Raw genomic sequence first — 20,021 nt, 5'->3', positions numbered from 1 at the left:
TTTTTTTTTTTTTTTTGGAAGAGACTGTGATCCCAGCCAAAAATAATATATTTCTCAGTCTTCCTTAAAATACTTTTGGCCATGTGACTAAGTCCTGGTCGCTGAGAACTAAGCAAAAGATTCTGGGTCCTTCTTGGAAGACTATGCAGTCTGAGAAGAATACACTTTTGTACTTCCCACCTTCCTTTCTTCTGCTCCCTAGATCACAGGTAAAATAGCTGGAGATTCTGCAGTGATTGTGGATTATGAGGTAATCTGGATAACGGAAACCAAGCATGTAGAAGTAGAAAACCCCAGGACACCTGAGCCTCTGAGGCACTAAGTGGAGCTACTAAAACAGTCTTGAACTCCTGCTCTCAGAATGTTGTTACATAAATGAATACAGTCTTACCTGTGTGAAGTATTCTAATAAAATGTCTCCATTACTCCAGCTGGAAGCAATATATAATGAATATAAATCCCCGTTTTAAAACTCTATGTGTATTTCAAAAACAGTCTTAAAGGCATACTCTCCTTATTCTCATTTTCCTTCCACATCCCTGATTTTTCTCTGTCTTGTAACCCTCTGGAGGTAGCCGTGGTTTCTCTTAAAGTGCATAATCTCTGCAGTTAGAGAGATTGTGGGATGAAATTTCTTACTAATCATGTCACCTGAGATGATTGGCTTAACCTCTCCATGCCTCTGTTTCCTTCTCTGATGGTGTGGGTAATAGTTAGGAGGAATAAGGAAGAAGAAGCAGGAGTTCCCGTCCTGGTGCAGTGGTTAACGAATCTGACTAGGAACCATGAGGCTGCAGGTTCGATCCCTGGCCTTGCTCAATGGGTTAAGGATCCAGCATCGCTGTGAGCTGTGGTGTGGGTCGCAGACGCAGCTCGGATCCCACGTTGCTGTGGCTCTGGCATAGGCCGGTGGCTATAGGCTGGTGGCCACAGCTCCGATTCGACCCCTAGCCTGGGAACCTCCAAATGCCGTGGAAGTGGCCCTGGAAAAGGCAAAAAGACAGAAAAAAAAAAAAAAGAATAGAAGAAGTATATAAATCCCTTAGAACAACACTTTGCACATAGCATGATTGCAACAAAAATAATAAATATAGTAATAATTATCATCGTTATGTTTTTCCAACAGGTATTATTTTTTAAAATAGGGTTAGCACTCTCAGTGTAAAGTTACACAGAGAACTTTGAGTATTAGCCAGAAGGATATTTTTTTAATCCCATAGGGACCTACCTGTCCTAAACGTCTTCTCTAAAGTGGTACAACTGGGGAGTTCCCATCATGGTGCAGCAGAAATGAATCTGACTAGGAACCATGAGGTTGCGGGTTCAATCCCTGACCTCTCTCAGTGGGTTAAGAATCTGGTGTTGCCGTGAGTTATCCCCGTTGCTGTGGCTGTGGTTTAGGCCAGTGGCTACAGCTCCGATTCGACCCCTAGCCTGGGAACCTCCATATGGCGTGGGTGCGGCCCTGAAAAGACAGTAATAATAATAACAATAATAATAAAGTGGTACAATTGGGCCATGTACTTGACAAATTTCTAGTGCTTGAAGACACATGCCCTGTCCTCCTTGAATGTTTTTTCTTCTTTTGACCATGCCCACGGCATATAGAAATTCCCAGGCTAGGGACTGAACCTGAGCCACATCCGTCGCCTGAGCTGCTGCAGTGAAAACACCAAATCTTTAAGCCACTGTGCCACAAGGGAACTTTTTTTTTTAATTCTGTGTTGCTAAGAAGGCTTCATTTTTTAAAAAATTTTCTTCATACAACTTGCTTTAAGTTGCTTAACACAAGTGAACTAATAATCTTAAGAAAAAAATAACAATTTCTAAAACTAAGTATTCGAAGGAAATAATAGCATCGTTTTTAAAAGCACAGGCTTTGGATTCAGATGGACCTAGGCTTGATTTTGAGTTTTTCATTCACTAACTGTGAGCAAATTAATACCATATTATCTAAGTCTGAGTTTCTTTGCCAATAAGATGGACAATAATATTTGAACTTCTAGGGTGGTGATGAAGCTTGATTGAGATAATGCTTGTAAAACATTTAGTGTGTACCTGGCATGTCACACATGAGCAATGAATCAGGACTGTTTTTGTTATGAGTCCTAGTAATAATGCTAACAAAGAAAATGCATAATCACATTTTAATACAGCCCAGTGGTTAGTATTGCAGTTAAGTTCTTCTACGAAATGACTATTCATTGGTATTAGCAATGTTAAAGAATGGAGCAAATAAGAATGTGAACATATTCACACAAACAAAATATTTGAAAAGCTAGATAGAAAAATGGAACTTTGAGCTCAAGTTAGAAATTAAGAATCATAAGCCTTTCTCCATGTTGTATTCCCTACTTAGATATACAATTTTAGATTGATTTATGTAAGGTTGGAGGTAAAATCATTTTGAAAGACTTTTAAAGGACAGCAAATAGAATAGATCAATAGACTTCAAGAGAGAGAGGATGATTAAAAGGATATAAAAACGTAGTTGAAATTATATGAACCTGAATTATTGAGGAGAAAAGAGAGCATTATGGTTTTGTCTGACTTAGACTTATTAAAATAAAATGGGGCTGGGGAAGAGGCACATTGCACTACCACAACCTCTAGCAGATATTTAAAAAAAAATCTTCATTTTGTTGAAAAGGATAAATCACACACATGTCTGTGGTTTAAAATGGCTTTAAAGACATGAATAGCCAATGCTCCAAAGGAAAGATGCAGAAAGGACTTTTCAAAACCTCTTTTAAATACCTGCTAAACAGAAATTTAAGGAAGAATATCCTAGGTCTTATACCCAAAGAGTAACTTTCAGAAAGGAAGACCTCTACTTGCAAAACGGACAGGATTTCAGATTCCCACATGGTACAACAATATGTCAGGACAGACTCTGCGAAACAGCAGATTTCCAGGAAAAGAGATCTCAGTTGGAACTGCTGGGAGGGTGGGGATCTGATTCTTGGAGGAGATGTGCCCTCAGTTCAAGCTATTCCAGCTCCTTCCTACCCTGGGAACAGTTGCAGCTGAAATATTATTAAACCTCTAGGCAGAGTTTGAAGATCAAATAGATACTAAGTGGAAACAATGACAGAAGGAATCTGTATAGGATATTGACTATTCTGGAATCTGCTTTTTTCTCCAGACAACCTGATGGCTCTTTCTTGATCTGTCAACAACAGTAATGAAAAAAAAAATAACATAGAAGAGGGTGAAATAGACATGTGATAGATTTTTTTCCAACCTTTATGATGATATTATTTGAAAACATGTATTATGAAAATCTTTATGCATGCACAATAGCAGGGAGTCAGTGAATCACCAGGCACCTGAACCCCAGTATGAAAAACTATATGCATTTTGCCATCCTTATTTCATCTATTTCCTCCAACTTTTTGTTTTGTATGTTAGAGTGTTTCAAAATAGATCCAAGGCACAATGTCAATTTACCCTAAGCATTTCATTATATATATTTTACATCTGTATACAGTTGTCCCTCAGTATACTCTGGGAGTTGGTTCTAGAACCCCAATGGATACTGCAAATCCCAGGATGTTCAAGTCCCTTATATAAAATAGTACAGCATTTGCATATAACCTACACAGTCCTCCTGTATATTTTAAATTATATCTAGATTACTTAAAATACCTAGTTCAATGTAAGTGCTATATAAACAGTTGCTGGCATGTGGTAAATTTAAGATTTGTGTTTTAGACATTTTTGGAGTTTAAAAATATATTTTTAATCCTGTGGTTGGGCTGAATCTGTGTATACAACACTCAGAAAAATAGAGAGCCAACTGTATATGTATATATGTATATATGTGATGTAGACATAAATATATATAATGGATAACATATAATAGTAGAATATATATGTATACATATGTATACTTACATTGTCTCAATGATTTTGTTACATCTAAAAATTTTAAAATAATTTTTAGTATTATCTAACAGAGCACTTTCAAATTTTTCCAACTATTCCAAATTATTATTATTTATAACTGGCTTGAATCAGAATCAAAAAATGCCCACTTACCGTATTTAGTTGTTATACTTTGAGCTTCTTTCATACAATTATTGTTGAATATATTGAGTCATTGTCCTTTAAGTTGCTTCCTCATGACATCGGTTCACTGGTTTCTTTTGGCTATTTTTTTTGTAACTGGGAGGTTACATCTAAAATTTGCTTTAAAAAAACAACTCTTTAGATGCAGTTCTGTAACATTATATTCAAAATGCATTATCTTCAAAGAAGTTTCCGTTCCTCATTACATGGGCAATGGGGAGGGACCCCTTTTTCCATGGAAACCTTGGGACTCTTTTCAGTCTTTAGTGTCATGGGGTTGGTCAGACTTGATCCTGGTTGTTCTGTGCTTTGCCCACTCAGGTGCTATTAATGAACTATTATCCTTTGTAAAGTCCCACAGGCCCCTAATGAAATCTCTGTTTCCCACCATATTTTCTACTTTGGATGTTGGAACATCTTTATTCTGACTCCATGTCTATTCAGGTTACTGGTTCTCCTAGGATCTCTGGAGAGTCCTGGAGAATATTGGCTTCTTTCTCTGAACCACTGAAGAGTGTCCAAGACTCCAGCAGGTTTTTCTCTGGGCCTCCCATTCAGCCATCTTCCTCAAACAGTTGTTCAATCTCATACAAAAACACACTGTGAACCTCCCAGACATAAAACACCTCTCACTATTTGGATTTCCTCTCAACTTCTCTGAGGTTTCTTATCTTCCTGGAAAGCTGCACACACACACAGACAGACAGACACACACACACATACACACACCCCAAAGAAATGAATGAATTGGAGCTTAGGGAAGACCCTCCCAACCTTCCTCAAGACTCCAGCCTCCATCCCCATCAGACAAGATTCCGCCTCCCCTTTCAGAATAGTGGGAACTATCACATTGCAGCTTCCTTCTTCATTAACTAGCTTTGTCCTGGTGACACAGTCCTCTCTTTCCTCATGTTAATGAGAGTATTGCTAAACTCATGGTTTAGTAATAGTGACACTAGTGCCTGCAGGAAAAAAAAAAAGAAAGGCAAAAGAAAGCAACAAATAAATCTACCATGAAATCAGTAATAGAGAAAATAGGTCCAATATTTTGAAATATATTCCCATTACAGACAGTAGAAGTCCTCAAATGCTTTCAGTAAGTCTAGATAAGACATCTCAAAATAAATCTAATTCGCTGGAGGAAAATGAGGAAGGGATAAAGTAGATACGTAACTTGTGACCAGAAAAATGGGAGGGAAACCAGAAAACAAAACAGGGTGTGTTAGAATATAAGAGGATGAAGAGAATATATTTGAAGAAGAGAGGAATGGCAGATACTTTTAAGTGCTTCAGAAGGATTAGCTCAATTGAGACCTTCTGCTTACATTAGGATGATGACTTAACTGTGGTTTACTTCCTGGGATCTCTGGATGTAGATGACTCATTGGGTGATTATCTTACTATATCATGTTTTGACAGAATCTCAATATGGACCTCATGTGACTGAGTTTTTAATTCAAACTTTTAAAGCAACTAGCTGTATGACCTTTGGGAAGTTTCCTAGCCCCTCTTTGTTTTCCTTATACAAAGAGGGAGTTGGTTAGATTATCTCTCAAATTTTTGGCTCTAAAATCTGCAAATTTAAGCTATATTTCTCAAAACAAATGGAAGAAAAATTCCATTGTACCAGCACCAGATTTCTTGTTCATCCTTTTCTTTTTTTCCTAAATTAAGGGCACTTCTATGCCAGTAAAAGTGAAATGACAAAAACATTTATAGAAAGCTAACTATGTGTTTGGAAACATACTAGTTGTTTTATACAGAGTTAAATACATTTTTTAGAACTGATTGTCCTGATTTTTTAAAATACATATTTAATTGCAGAACAAAGCATTTAATTAGAAAACTCATGGCAATACAGTTACTCCATGTACCTTCAGGTATACATTAGGTCCACTCATACCATATGCCACTTCCTAACTCTTGTCATTTGTATTCTTCTTTTTGTTTTTTTTTTTCCTTAGCTATATGTCATCATCAATATGGTTACACAAAATTGGTTACATCATGTTTTTTGACATGATATCTTTTTATACTTACATTCATTTTGAAAGAATACCTTTTTTTCACTGTAATAAATATATACCAAAGTTACTTCCCATAAATGCAACAGAGCTGTTATATGGGAAATATGAATATTAATATACAAAATATACTAGAATTATTTGGATACGAGTGCTGAGCCCAATATTAGCAAGAATCCTAAGACAGTTTAGAGAGAATTCCTCCACTCTTCATAGTCAGTCAAGTTCCTCTTCCCTTACTCTTGATATCTAATCAAGTTCCTCTTAAGAATGGTCCATCTACTCCCTCATCCTGTCATTGCCTATAAATCCCCAGCTCTTTCTGCTTTTTTCAAGTATGAGTTCAATCTCTCTCCACTATTGCAATAGTCTTGAATTAAATCTCCCTTGCCTGTTTTGAAGCAAAGAGAGGTTGGAGTGTTGGAGAAGTGGTGCTTCTAAAAATAATGGTGATATTTTTAGAACAGCCTCAGCTGAGACTTAATAATATAGTCAGAAGGATTATGAAGGGAAAATGTACTCACTAATGCAGCTAATGCTTTGTTCATGTACTACAAAGACTCACCTTTTCTAAATGGTATACATCCCACATGTGTTGGAACCAGTTTATGCAGCAGGTCTACTAAACTTTTCTCTTCTCCAAGGCAGTAAACCCCCAACCCCCTCCACCTTATTCTCAGAGACCAGCATTGGTAGAACCTTCTCTGAAGCCAAAGACTGGGCTAGCTGGACCTACAGTAGATCTGCCTTCCCAGTGTCTGCCACAAGGGAGTTGGCAGCACTGCTAAGAACTATGTGAGTCAACACCTCCTAGAGAAGACTTTGGACACTGAGTGACAGATGAAAAGAAATACAGCAAAAAGAGAAAAAAAAAAAGTAAAATCAGATACAAGATGAAGTTCTGGGTGGCCTCTCTGGACTTGTCTTATAGAACCAAATAATCAATTATATTTGTTTTTGTTGAAAGGTTGAGATCGGCTTGATGGTATACCAATTTATAGTTGTTTTTCCTATTTTCCAATCTCAATTATTTTTTTACTCACTCTAGCTACCTTGTGTTTGCACCTCTCAATAAAGTGTTTACTCATTACACTTGCATCAGCTCTTTTATCCTAGATTATTTTTCACACTTAGGGACCCAAAGAGATATCACATAGCTATGTGAACATTAATTTAAAATTTGTTGGATTTCCATTATGGTGCAGCAGAAACAAATCCAATTAGGAACCATGAAGTTGCAGCTTCAAACCCTGGCCTCACTCATTGTGCCGTGAGCTGTGGTGTAGGTTGCAGACATGGCTTGGATCCTGTGTTGCTGTGGCTGTGGCATAGGCCAACAGCTGTACTCTGATTTGACCCCTAGCCTGGGAACCTCCTTATGCCATGAGTGCAGCCCTAAAAAAAATTCATTAATTAATTAAATAAAATTTGTGTTATAGGAATTTTCCCAGTCAATATTAATTGGTCAATGCAGTGAAGAGAAAAACAACACAATTGCCACTAAAGGTGATATATGATCAGTTATGTGCTCCTAATTCTCTATATTCCACAGTGAGTTCTATAGGAAGAAGGAATCTCTCTGTCTTCATACCTATAGCCCTAATGATTGGGCAGTGCCTGGCATGCTATATAACAAAAAGCATTTTGTATATAAAAGTGTTTGTTGAATGAATGAACTCTACCTAAATTGGTAGACCTCTTCATTCTACTTTTGCTACATAATGATGTGTCCTCTTTATCATAGTGTTGATAATGTCTTCAGACACATTTCTGTACCAATGGGATGACTTAACTGTATCACCTTTTATAGAAGAATTTGTCCTGATTTTCTTTTCTTTTAATTGAGTTCTTTTGGGGCTGGTATATAAGGTCATAGAAATCTTTTCATTTGTATTTCTAAGGGACATTGCTCTTTTCCTTCAATCCTAATAATAGTCAATTACTACCCTTTAGAATTCAGTGGACGGATTTGTTCAAGAATCCATTTGCCTTCCTTACACCCTAACAGTGGCATGGAGCCTTTTGTCGGACATCAGGCTTATATGACTTTCTTACAATCTTTCAAATGCAAACACAAGTTTTCACATGATTTATAATGCTACTTATTTGACAACATAATAGAATCTCAAATGCTTAGATAATTTTAATATTTTAGCAGTTTTCAAATTCTCTGTGACTAGGAGGTATGAATTTGAATAGAGATGAAAATTGGAGGCATCATAAACCATTATGATGTTCTGCTGGATTGTCTTTTTCTAAAAAATATTATCTGTCTAATGCATGGTCTTAAATGATTTGCCTCCTTGTAACAATAACATTCATTTCAAAAAATCTTACAGAAAGCTTATAATATGTTAGGCATATTCTATGAGAATATTTTGTTAAAAGCCAGGAATGTGAAGATAGAGGAGTAAGTTCCTGCCTTCACATAGTTTTTATTCTAAAAAGGGAAACAGACTTGAAAGGACAATTTCAATACAGTGAAGCAAGTTTTTATCACCAATCTGGGCAGGATGCTATGGGAATGCAGGAAAGGAAAAGTAAGTTAAACTGGCAGAAGAAGTTAAGAGAAGCTTCTGGGAGGACAACATACTTATATGTTAGCCAGGCGAAGAATTGGAAATTCAGGCAGAGGGAAAACATGAACAAAGGCTGACAGGAATGAAATGGCCTGGTGAGTGAGAAAATAGCCAGGGTTTGGGATGACCAGAGTGGAAAGACTAAATAATGGAGGGTATGAGAAAGGGCTAAAGAGAAATGTGGGCGTTAGCTCATCACAGAAGACCTTGCATTTGAGGATAAGCAATGCAGGCATTATTTTGAAAGATATGGCTGAAATTGTGTAAGTGCAGGGAGTTATTGAAGACGCAATTAGATCAAGGGGCAGAGATCCTATGATGAGCCTCTTCTTTATGCTGAAAATTCTCAGCTTTATCCTATGCGGAGCAGTTAGACCCTGACAGCTTTGAAGTGAACAAACATGGTAAGTTTTCTTTCGTAGAAAGAGGACTCTGGTCACATTTTAAAGGACGGATTCCTGGGAAAGGGCAGAAATAGGAATACTAGTTAGAAGACTATTTTAAAAATTCATATAAATTATAGTTGATTGGGTCTAAATATTGAACATATGGTAGAGATTTTAAAAATATAAAATGAATTATTATATTTAGAGATTTCTCCACTTTATTCTTTTTTTTAAAATTACTCATTGAATTGTATTACATTTAGGGTTGTACAACGATCATCACAATCCAGTTTTATAGCATTTCCATCCCAAACCCCCAGCACATCCTCCCACCCTCAAATTTGTTTTCTTTGGAAACCATAAGTTTTTCAAAGTCTGTGAGTCAGTATCTGTTCTGAAAAGGAGTTCATTGTATCCTTTTTTGTTTTTTTAGATTCCACATGTAAGTGATAGCATATGATGTTGCTGTCTCAATGTCTGAGTGACTTCACTTAGCTCCACTTTATTCTTTAATAGAGAAGTATAAACGTGCATTAAATTTTTTTTTTTTTTTTTTTTTTTTGTCTTTTTGCCTTTTCTAGGGCCGCTTCCGCGGCATATGGAGGTTCCCAGGCTAGGGGTTGAATCAGAGCTGTAGCCACCGGCCTGCGTCAGGGCCACAGCAACGTGGGATCCGAGTTGCATCTGCAAACTTCACCACAGCTCATGGCAACGCCAGGTCCTTAACCCACTGAGCAAGGCCAGAGATCGAACCGGCAACTTCATGGTTCCCAGTCAGATTCGTTAACCACTGCGCCATAGCGGGAACTCCAAAAGTGCATTAATTTTAAAGCAGTCAAGTTATTTTGTTCTCTGCCTATAAAATAGATCATTTCCCATGTCTCATCCCTTGACACTTTCAAAAAATTCTGCAATAAAATATTTATTTTCCACTAAATAAAATTTAAGATTTTGTTTCCTTTCATCAGATTAAATTCATGTGTATTTGGGGATTTTTTTTTTTTCTTTTTAGGGCCACTCCAGTGGCATAAAGAGGTTTCCATGATAGGGGTTAAAGTGGAGCTACAGCTGCTGGCTTACGCCACAGCCACAGCAGAGCCAGATGGAACTGCATCTGTGACCTATACCACAACTCACGGCAACGCCAGATCCTTAACCCACTGAGCAAGGCCAGGGATCGAACCCACAACCTCAAGTTTCCTAGATTCGTTTCCCCTGAGCCACAACAGGAACTCCATATTTGGGGGGTATTTCTGAACAGAGCATTATTTATAATGGCACTACTTATACTAATTCTTTTAATATCACACTTTTAATCAGTGATTCCTCAGCATATTTTATAATTCAGTTTCCCAGTTTTATAGAGTTTTCAATGTAATTCACTATTCAATTTTAAAAATTCTTCCCTCTCTTTTGTTTTTTAATTCAGAATATTTTTGATAATGTCAAAAATGAATGATCTCTTTTGGTATAAATCAATCAAAACATTTCAAATTTTAAATTTTTAAAATTGATTTTTCACTCTACAAATTGTAACCTATAGGAACAGAATAGAGGCAAAACAAAATTTGAGTTTTGTCCTTCAGATAATTATTTCAATCTCTCCTAATGCTTTGCTGGACAAAATAACTTTCCTGAAATAGCATTGTTTACAAGTATTACCTTGTCCTCCTCTACAGTTTATGATCTCAGCATTTGGGGATTAGGTGGACTCATTCTAGAGACTTAGTATCCAACTCAAAACTGTGTATAGCGTACAGTTCCATGTCTGTCAATCATCCGTATTTAAGCATCAACATTACTTGTTAAGAAAAAAAATGAAAATCATTCTGTTTGTCTATCATTGCCCTTTCTGAGAAGAGCTCTTGTAATGTATATTAAGCCAGAAAAAAAGGTGTCTAAAAAGAGCCTATTGACCTATTTGGAGAAAAGGTATCTAAAAATATGACAAAATCTTTGTCAGCCAGATGTATGTTTACAGTTGAAACCATGGAGCTCTTATAAACAATATATAGCCTAAGAATAGATTTTCTTGAGATTTTCCAAGGCTAAATAATTGCATTTATAACTAGAGAAATTGCAAAATCCTTTTGTATAAAAGTTAAACTAGATTCTTAACTGTTGTGGTAGGCAAAATTCTGTTTAAGATGAGGGGGAGCAATTACTGTTTATTTCTTATTGGAATGCCTTAACTCTACTAAAAGATGGCCCATTTTTTTAATCAAGATGTAGAAACTAAGAACTAGTCATGGAAAAGGAAAAGAAATATACTGTTCTCAGGAGCTCCCATCATGGCTCAGTGGTTAATGAACCCAACTAGCATCCATGAGGACTCGGGTTTGATCCCTGGTCTCGCTCAGTGGGTTAAGGATCCAACATTGCCGTGAACTGTGATGTAGGTCACAGATGCGGCTCGGATCCTATGTTGCTGCAGCTGAGGCATAGGCCAGCAGCTACAACTCCTATCCAACCCTTTTCCTGGGAGCCTCCATATGCCACAGGTGCGGCCTTAAAATGACCAAAAAAAAAAAAAAAAAAAAAAAAAAAAAGAAAGAAAGAAAGAAATATACTATTCTAGAGGAACAGTTCCAAAAGTATATATATATTAAGTGAAGAAAAGTGAATTCTGTTGTTTAGATTTCCCTTAATCATCATGGGACTTCCTCATGTCATAAGAAGTTGCTAAGGAAAAAAATAAGTCCCCGAAGGAAAGTCTTACATTGTCAGAAATTAATTTCTTCAAGGCTTAATGTGGAATGTCTCCTTCCTTCAACTAGTGTGGTTGACAAACATTAGATTGTCATCTCATTTGACTCGTGATTCCCTATTCCATACTAAGAGATACTGGTTATGCAGTTCTACTTCTGGTGGGAGAAAACTTCGGGGAATAGATGTCATGTCATGGGTATTTTACAGACGCCCACAGCTCTGTTCTAAATTTGGGAAAGACCTTTCCAAGTCATAGATTACAAATACTATTAGATGAATAAATAAATGAATGAATGAGCATTTGTTATATTTACAAATTCAGAAACCATTGTGTCAACATTTTTCTCAACCATGGTACATGTTAAAGTTACAATGCTTTGACATGACCTATTCCTAAATTTTTCATAATTATGGATAGAATTCATGAACAATGGGAGTTCTAAACACTTCCAACAGTTATCATTGTTCCCTCCCACCACTGCCACTCCAAAGTGGCATTTGCTGACTCATCGCAATGCTATGTTTATGCATAAAGCATAGAAAAAGAAAAGCTCCAAAATAGATGCTGAGTCCCTGCTGAGATTCTTCATGGTTGGGTAGCATGAAAAACATAAGACTTATCGTTAGAAACTCATTAGTGATAATAATTATAACACCAAGTCACATGATTAGTGAATAATCTACCAGTAATATAACCACCCTGTTTTTCAATAATGAAAAGAAAGGGAATTGCATACTATGAAGGAAGCGGGGCATGGTGAGGTTGGGGAATGGTTATGAAACAGAGGTCATGAATCTATCTTTATTTAGAGACTCACAGCTTTTTTTCAATAGAGGAAGTCAGGCCCTACCATCTCCACATGCAGGTTCAGGTATGATTTGTACCCACAATCATGTGGAATAATTTGAGGGTCTATTTGATTAAGATTGCCTTTTCAATCCATATGACTATGCTGCAAGTGACTAGGCACTATATGAGGTGAATAAGGACCTTGAAAATGCACTGTTACAGTCTTTAAGAAGAAAAGACTAATAAATACAGTAAAATTAAGAGACAATACCTTATACTTAAAGTACAAAGTCTCCGTACAGACAGTGCATGCAAAAGGGAACAAGAAGTGTGGGTAGATACTTTAGGTCTAAGGAATTGGGATAATAGATCTCTTTAATTAGATGTAGAAGGATGAGTAGGATTTGGTGAGTACAAAGTGATGATGCAGAACATCGTAGGAAAAGCTGTAAATAGCTTTCACAGAAGCAGAGAGGATAGAACGTCATTGAAAACTTGGGGAACAGTTAGGTGACTGATTTTCTGAAGCTGTGACTTCATATGGAAAATGATCCCCTAAACCAGTGAAGCAGATTTCCAAAAATAATTCTAGAATTATTTTCTAATACATTTAGAAAAATTATTTTAGAAAGTTCTCTTTATCTCTACTATCTATTTATCTATAAGTTTATTAATATTCCAAGTCTAATGACAGAAAGGAAAAAGTTCAATAAGGAAATGAAGTATAAAAGCAGCAGATTTGGAGTGTCCCCAAGGGTAAGTACTTCTAATTTTTTCACTCAAGAGTGCAGAGCCACTCACTCCCAAGATTCTGTATCCAGGACTCAATCCTAATCATAGAACAAAAGCCCAGGAAGAAGTGGGGTAAATAAAAGCCTCCACGACATCCATGGGTTCTAGCGAGAGCCACATGGTAGAGCCACAGAAAAGAAGCCAAAATTCTAATCCCATGGGGTTGAAGGGCATATGTACTTGAGCTCTGTTCTGCAAAAGATCCCATGAGACTATGCTGGATGAAATCATTTCTATCACCAGACAGAAAAAATCCTGCAGAGTAGTTCAACAAAGGTATCACAATGGATGAAGTTGTCTTTGCTGAGTTAGAAGAATACTATTAATGAAAAATTTCATGTGTATACTTTAACAGTTCTTATTTTACCACTAACTATTAAATAAAAAACAATTTGAGAACTTTCAACTAAAGGTCCATTGAGAATAATTTATGTGTTTCAGGAAGTAGACTCTTAATTCCTCTTAATTTATTCCACCCAATCAATGCCAAAACAAAAGTTCTAAAGCCATATGGGTTATGTACCCCACCTCCCCACCCAAGGAAAAGTAGTCATTTCAGGGAGGCTGGGTTTTGGAATGGTTGATCTCATGCAGCCCTGTTGGCACACAAATGTAGAAACCCAAGGGCCCGCGGGAGTCATGGCCAAGTCTCTCCTTCAAAGAATCAGAGAAATGAACTCTCTGGTTCAAACATCAGGAGTGAAACATTTACCTGGAATATTTCTCCTTCTCGTGGAATTGCAACTGGTCAGCAACATTGACTGACTCAGAACTGGGAGGAGGAAAAAAAAAGTCACTCTCCTTAAATAAGGTGGGAAATAATTTCAGATCCTTTTGAGTTTGCATTGATCAGAAGGTTAAGTCAGCCCTCACTGCTGCTTATGTTTCTTTTTTTCCCAACTTTTTTTTTGGGGGGGGGTAGAGGATTAATAAAAAAAGATTCAAAATCCTTAATGTGATGACTCGACATATTAAATATCCAAATCCATTTGTGTGAATAATATTAAAAACCACCATAAAAATACCTATATGGAAATTTTTTGGGGGGGTCACTTTTTTTCAAAGAAGATAAATGGAACTGCACACATTCAATCTCTGGCCTTACTTCATGCTTAAAATTTCACTATGAAACTGTGTCTGTGAGCTCTCTGTCCAAAATCATTTATTTCATTGATTGAAGTTGGCTCCAGTGACTCCAACCCTATGAATATTCTCGTATGCTACTGCTGAGTATGGTGGTTAATTTTCTGTGTCAGCTTGGCTTGACCATGCTACCCAGATATTTGGTCACAGTCTAGATGTCACAGTTTAGATGTCACTGTGAATGTATTTTTGGATGGCATTAATATTTGCCTCAGTAGACTTTGAATAAAGCACACTACCCTCCTTAGTGTGGATGGGCCTCATCCAACCAGTTGAAGACCTTAAGAAAAAGACTATTTTTCCTCAAGGAAGAGGAATTCTGTCTATAGACTGCCTTTGGACTTGAACTTCAATGCAACTCAACCCAGGTTCTTCAGCTTGCTGGCCTGCCTGGTAGATTTTGGACTTGCCAGCCTCCATAAATTCATGACTCAATTCACTAAAATCTCTCCTTCTCTCTTTCTCTCTCTCTGCATATGTACTATTGGTTCGGTTTCTCTGGAGAACCCTGACCAATCTATTGGAGGGGTGAATAGACATTCCTATATGTTTGTGTGTGCAGTGAAGGAAGGCAATAGGGCCCGAAGTTTTATTCTTGTCTCTGGATAGTCTGGGAACAGTAATTTTCATACCGTAATGATGAACTCCAAATGAAAGCAGGGTAAAAAAAGTGATTTCCTGGGTCTCACAACCAAAGATTCTGCCTTAACAGGTCTGAGGTCAGGCCTTAGGAAGCTCGCCTTTTCTACCACGTACCCTGCAATTGTTCTCATACACTTTTCTGATACAGTTTAATTAGAAACGATGGCCATGGGAGGGTCACTTCTCAAGACTGATGCTGTGGTCTGACTGTTTGTATCCTTCCAAAATTCGTATATTAAAATCCTAAATTCCAAGGTGTTGCATTCGAAGATGGGGCTTTGGAGAGGTGATTAAGTTATGAAGGTAGACCCTAATGAATGGAATTACTGTCTTACGAAATAGACCCCACTATTGGAGTTCCCACTGTGGCTCAGTGGGTTAAGGACTAGATATTTTCTCTGTGAAGATATGGGTTATATCCCTGGCCTCCCTCAGTGGGTTAAGGATCCAGGTTTGCCATAAGCTGTGTCATGGGTTGCAGATGTGACTCAAATCTGGTGTTGCCATGGCTGTGGTGTAGGCCTCAGCTGCAGTTCTGATTTAACCCCTAGCCCAGGGACTTCCATATACCTCAGGTGGGGCCATAAGAGATTAATAAAATAAAATAAAATAAAATAAAATAAAATAAAATAAAATAAAATAAAATAAAATAGGTCCCACCAAGCTCCAGCTCCTCCCACCTGTCAGGATATAATGAGAAGTTAACTATCTATAACCCAGAAGAGAGTCTTTACCAGAATCTGACCATTCTGGCACCTCGATCTTGGACTCTGTTGTTTATAAGACACCCAGTCTATAGTATTATGTTACAATAGCCAAAATTGACTAAGACAACAGAATGGGGCATGATATATTATTGGAGCAAGGCTTTTTAACAATAAAGGATTCTCTGAAGTTTGAATGTAGTGACAGGGGGATAGCATGGATCATTTTATTTTCTTCTTTTAGACTCAGATTCATACTTTTTAGGGCAAAAAAAAAGTTACTTGAGGATAATATAAATTACATTTTAAACTTCTTGTCCCACATATAAACAAATTGAAAATAATTTCATTAAAACAAATTGCTTACATCATCATCCGGGACAATTTCTCCCAAGATTCAGTAATTCTTTCTAAATCATCCATGACAAATGATCACACCACCTCAGCCTGAGCAATTTTAATAGGGAGAGGCAGAGAACTCATAAGAAATGTGTTCATGTTATCTATTTCTTCTGGAATCTTTCACTCACTAACTCACCAAATTCCTATCAAGCACAGAGTCTATCTCAGGCACTGGGAAGACATGGGGACATAAGAATAAACAGTTCTCATTCATATGGACTTCATCACTAACTAAAAATATAAAGCGCTGAACATAAACATATACAAATCAAAATAGAATTTTTTTTTTTTTTTGCTTTTTTTTAGAGCCACACTCACGGCATATGAAAGTTCCCAGGCTAGGGTCGAATCAGATCTCAGTTGCTGGCCTCTGCCACAGCTGCAGCAACAAGGGATCCAAGCTGTGTCTGAGACCTACACCACAGCTGATGGCAACCCTGGATCCTAACCCACTGAGCAAGGCCAGGGATCGAAACTTCATCCTCATGGATGCAAGTCAGATTTGTTTCCTCTGCACCACAACAGGAACGCCTGGAAAATAGAATTCTTATAATCAGGGCTTCAAATGTACCAGTTCGTTTTAGGTCATGAACATATTTAATGTAGTAGTAAAATGCCTCCTAACATGTGCTTTGAAATAAGAAAGACTTGAATTACGAGCTGTGACCTTGGATGAGCGACTTCTTTAAACTAGAATATGGAAATAATCATAATCCTACCCTCCGTGGAGAGGATGAGTGCTAACCAAAATAATGCCTGCAAAGCACCCAGTGGCTGAAATAAACTGAGTGCTTCATAGCTATTAAAAACTTGGGATTTCCTGCCGTGGCTCCATGGGTTAAGAACCCAACTAATATCCACCAGGATGCAGATTCAATCCCTGGCCCTGCTCAGTAGGTTAAAGGATCCGGCATTGCCATGAGCTGTGGTGTAGGTTGCCCATGTGGTTTGAAGCTGGCATTGCTGTGCTGTAGTGTGGGCTAAGCTTCGACTCCAGCCCTAGCCTGGGAACTTCCATATGCCGCAGATGCAGCCCTAAAAAGAAGAAAAGAAAAAAAACTATTAAAAATGTGTAAGAGGAGTTCCTAGTATGGCTCAGCAGGTTAAGAACCTAACATAGTGTCTATGAGGATGCAGGTTTGACACCTGGCCTCGCTCAGTGACTTAAGGATCTGGCTTTGCTTCAAGCTGTGTTGTAGGTTGCAGATGAGGCTCAGATCCTGTGTTGCCATGGCTGTGGCATAGGCCTCAGCCGCAGCTCTGATTCGACCTAGCCTGGGAACTTCTATATGCCACAGGTACAGCCATAAAAAGAAAAAAAAGTAAGAACATTATAATTTTCAAATGTTATAATTAAGAAGGAAATTAACATTGAGAGTTTACTATATTCCAAGCATCATGTGCAAGGCATTTTTCATGCATAACACAATCAAAATAAAGGTATACCAAGACTCTGAAATAATCAGACTTTTTTCTTTCTAGACTGAAAATGAAGTAAAATGCATTAGGCTTCCTGACAGATTTTCATGAACATATTGAAAGTTTTTTAAACTTACCCACAATTACATTAACATACAGAATAAAACAGTGATGCCCTTACATCCATTTTTATAGCATTGATTTCCTAGATGTCAGTGTAGCAATGAGCAAAGAACTGTCCTCAGGCAGTGATGAAGCATTTCACGTTGTCTTCCCAGAAACAGAATAACTTTCCCTAAACTGTCAGCCCCTCCAGGTACTATTTGTAGCCAAAATATCACAATTTTGTATGAGCAGTACAAGTAGAAGATGGAGCTGTGGAGCTGACTGATGCTAACTGGGCTAAAAAATTCCAATCTACACGTTCAACATTAGAGAAGCCATCTGCTTGTTAATTTAAATTCCCAGCCAGAGACTGTACTCTCTACCTAATAAATATTAATTAGAGCCGGCCAGATTTGAAGCAAGAATCATCTTCATGTTTGCATTTTGGTTATTTGATTCATAGTCCAAATAAAATCCCTTGATTCTGGGCATTATTATATCACTCTTAATTTTACCTTCATTCATATAATCATCTAGTCTTTCAAATATCTATGTAATAAATGATACCAATCACTCAGTATATCTAAAATAGTGTATTGATTGATGCTGAAAAATGGAGACTCTCCTTGGATGGCAATACTCACAATGTTACCTGATATTCATTTTCATGCATAAAGAGATTCTATTTTAATGAAAAGCAGAAGGAGACCAGATTAAGTAGCTCAAAGTCAGATCTCTAAGGTCCTTTGGTATCTACCTTTCTTTTGTGCACGAGATCTTCTCACATCTGTTTGAGTGACTCAGAAGAAAACTTCAGGAAATGTTTCATATCCTTACTCATCAGTTCATTCGACAAATCATGATTGAGTCTTTCCTGTGAGTCAGGCACTCTGCCTGGCACTGGATATGCAGTAGTAAATGAAGGAGACATGATCACTCAACTTTAGAAGTTAATAGCCTGAAAGGACAGGCAGAAAATAAGCAAGGAATAAATATAAGTATTTGATAGGTATTCTGGGGGAATAAGACTCTGATAGAAAAGGGTTCACCTGCATTAGCTAAACAGTCCAGGGAAGGCTCCTCTCAGAAGATGTCATTTAACAAAAACTTTGAAAATAGAAGAAGCCGGCATAGTGAGGGGTATTGGGAGGGGCAGGGTGTATACATGGTGGGGTGGCCGGCAGGAGCAGGTGGTGGATGCAAGATATGACAAGAGTGAAGAGCATGTGTGAACATGGAATGGAAAATTAATGGTCTCTGAAATTTATTGCTCTATTGATCTTTTTTTAACATGGCACATTGGTTTGCAGTTGTGTGACTCAATGACAAAGAACTTCTGATAAGTGAGGATATTTGCATTAATTATAAAGGAATGAGGTCTTTCCCTATGGAAGACATTGGAGCTTCAATACTCATATCAGTGTCACTGGTCCACCCAGACATGGCCTTTGCCAGGTGACCACCTGATGTTAGCATGGCTGAATGACACGTCTTTAGGATGCAGCTGTGGATTAGTGTTTGCTTTACAATTCTTTATTGAAGCGTTATTCCTGGCATCACTTCAGAAGGGAGCACTGCTCTTTCTGCTCCAAGCCCACTCACAATGTTCTCATAAGGTCAAAGCCAGTGTAAGTGGAACTCTATCCTGAATCGACAAAACACAGGGTTCGGCTCTGTTTGTATTTCAGACCCATTGCCCATGACTTCCACCCAAAGCCTTCCATGCTCTTTATCAGCCAGCAACCTGCTCTCAGGGTCGATAACCTCCTTGAGTGCACATCTTCGCTGGAGGCGTGGCTCTCCCTTCCCATGGCTCTGTATCTATTCACTAATCACTGCAGGCTTGTCTTCAATCCCTGCTCTTTCTTCCAGAAAATAGGTTCCTTCATTCTAAATGAAAAACTTGGCAGTTACTTCCTGGCTCCCCACAACCCTGTCTCTTATTCTGATGACTGGATTTTGGTTTACAGTTTAAGTCCAATGGCTACCATCATGGACTTAATGCAGAAAGCTCTGCATTACAGTTTGATGGCTTTGTGCCTACATATACTATTGCATAAGCAAATCCTCCTTTGCCTAAAATACCATCCCCTGAATATCTGAATTCCAGCCAACCCTCCTGTAGTTTTCTGGAACATTCCAGCTCGCAGTGTTATCTCCCAACCTTGACTGCCCATAGCCCTTTCACCACTGACACTCATTTGACAGTGAATCATTTTTTTCTAATATGACCTCTAATTAGACCACAAACTATA

The sequence above is a fragment of the Sus scrofa genome, chromosome 7 (assembly GCF_000003025.6).
Source record: "Sus scrofa isolate TJ Tabasco breed Duroc chromosome 7, Sscrofa11.1, whole genome shotgun sequence".
NCBI classification, from domain to species: Eukaryota; Metazoa; Chordata; class Mammalia; order Artiodactyla; family Suidae; genus Sus; species Sus scrofa.
The sequence above is the reverse complement of the archived record's forward strand: the minus strand, read 5'-3'. Positions refer to the sequence as shown.